At 57.5% G+C, this 1838-nt stretch overlaps 2 protein-coding genes across 2 annotated transcripts in view; both read left to right on the forward strand.

The window, feature by feature from the left end:
- FA2H (fatty acid 2-hydroxylase) overlaps positions 1-119 on the forward strand; it is a 30244-nt gene extending 30125 nt beyond the window's left edge. The window contains exon 9 of the transcript XR_001414017.1: positions 52-119. The gene's annotated coding sequence lies outside the window, so the exon portion shown is untranslated. The remainder of the gene's footprint in view (positions 1-51) is intronic.
- A 1512-nt stretch (positions 120-1631) lies between these two features.
- The window catches only part of MLKL (mixed lineage kinase domain-like), a 6340-nt gene continuing 6133 nt past the window's right edge, over positions 1632-1838 (forward strand). The window contains exon 1 of the mRNA XM_014960760.1: positions 1632-1736. The gene's annotated coding sequence lies outside the window, so the exon portion shown is untranslated. The remainder of the gene's footprint in view (positions 1737-1838) is intronic.

Genomic DNA, 1838 nt, shown 5'->3' on the forward strand with positions numbered 1-1838 from the left:
CCCGACGCGACGCCCGGTTGCCAGCTCCATCCCTCCCTAGCCCTCCTGCAGGCCAGCTGGCCCACCACCCAACTCCTCCACCTTCCCGGGGGCTGTGGCCACACACCAGAGCATCCCCGTGGTCCAGCTGTGGTGCTCCATGGGGGATTGGGGATGGAGGGCTGGGGGGGGGTGAGGATGTGGGGAAAGGGGAAGGAGGAGGTTGCGGGGCTCCCTGGGAGGGGGTCCTGCCCCTTCCCTCACCGCCCTCCCGCTCCGGGACACGGATGCACGGGCAGGTCTGCTGCCTGAGAGATGAAGTGCCTAATGTCCTCCTCCTCCACCCCGGCACCTCACCAGAGCCCCCCTCCACCCCGAGTCCCTGGACCCCCTCCACGGGGTGCCCAACATGCTGCAGTTAACCCTATCATCTAACTCATGCCGAGGGGCTTCCATATTCCGGGTCCTTCTCCCAGCCCCGAAACCAGCACAGGGTTTTTTCCACCTGCAGCCCTTGGGGTGGGGGTCCCCACGGGTCTGGATTTTTGCCTTATTCTAACCGGTGCCCCCGTATCTTTCTGCCAGATTCGTCAAGTTCACGGTTTTTTGTAGACAGTGACTACTTGAAACTCAACATCCAATGAAACAGAATTGCTACGAGATGCCTTTTTTTTTTTTTTTGCTGATCCTGTGATTATTATTATATTTTTTTTTTTCTAATGTTTACTGCTGATATTTAAAGGTTCGGAATAAAGTTATATATAAAAAGTGTAGACACTACAATTGTAAATAAACTGTATATTTTGAAAAAAAAAAAAAATAAAGCCTTTTTAAAAGGGTCTGGCAAATGTATCCCTCGGGGCTGCTCTCATATTCTCCTACCTTCGGTGCATCCCTTCCTGGGTGCCACAGTACTTTGTGGTCACCTTTCTTGGCTTCCCAAGCTGATGAAATCCTCGCTGTTGACCACAGCGGTGACCAGAGACAGACACTCTTCGCAGGCTGGAACCACAGCAGACCTGCGTGACCCTCCCTGGGTTTTCAGTAAATTTCTCCAAAGTTGGGCAACGGCGTAACGTGCTGCCCCAACACTTCTCCAAATTGGCCTGACGAAGCCGGCCGCAGAGTTTCCTGCACTCCCGGCAGAGGTCAAGCGCCGTTTCCAGCACTTCCTTTGATGGCGGGGGGTCAGGGGGGGGTCCTGGGGTTGTGGGGATGGGGAAGGGATGTGCTGGTGTGGGAGAGGGTCCTCCTGCCCAGCACTAAGCTGATGCCCAGGGTGTGACAGAGCCCTGGGAGAGCCTTGCCGCTGCTGGTGGCACAGCAAGAAGGGGTCGGGGCGCTCAAAATAGCATCAAGCGTCAACGTGGTGGGCCACAACCTCCCCACATCCCCTTCCTCCGGCTGGCAATTCCCTTCTCCCAGCTGGAAAAACCCAGCACAGGGTGGTGGTGAGGGGAAGGGTGGGGGGGGTGGGCTGTGGCTCACGTGGCCCCTTCCTCCGCCACCCCGAGTGGCTTTCTGGGAACGGGGAGCCGATGGGAAGCCACGGCAGGTTGCTCAATTCTCCTTCCGCTCCCCAAGAGCAGCGGCCCCGGGGAAAGCACCCTATAAACTCGCCCCACTCCTGCCTTGCCCCTCCAGTCTGCGGAGGAGAGCGGAGCAGGGGACAGGTCAACCCAACTGATTTTCTCTGGGCAAGCGGAGGAGCTTCTTCCATGGGGTCCCTGCTGGGGAGACCCTGAAGAGGAAGGAAAGTAAGAGCAGCTTGTTTTTTGGGGGGGTGAATTCCTGTCTTGTTTCCAGCTGGTAGATCCTGGCACCCCTCTCTCAGGGCTGGCTGCCTCAACAGCCCGGGG

Source organism: Calidris pugnax, unplaced genomic scaffold, assembly GCF_001431845.1.
Source record: "Calidris pugnax isolate Ruff unplaced genomic scaffold, ASM143184v1 scaffold347, whole genome shotgun sequence".
In the NCBI taxonomy this organism is placed as follows: domain Eukaryota; kingdom Metazoa; phylum Chordata; class Aves; order Charadriiformes; family Scolopacidae; genus Calidris; species Calidris pugnax.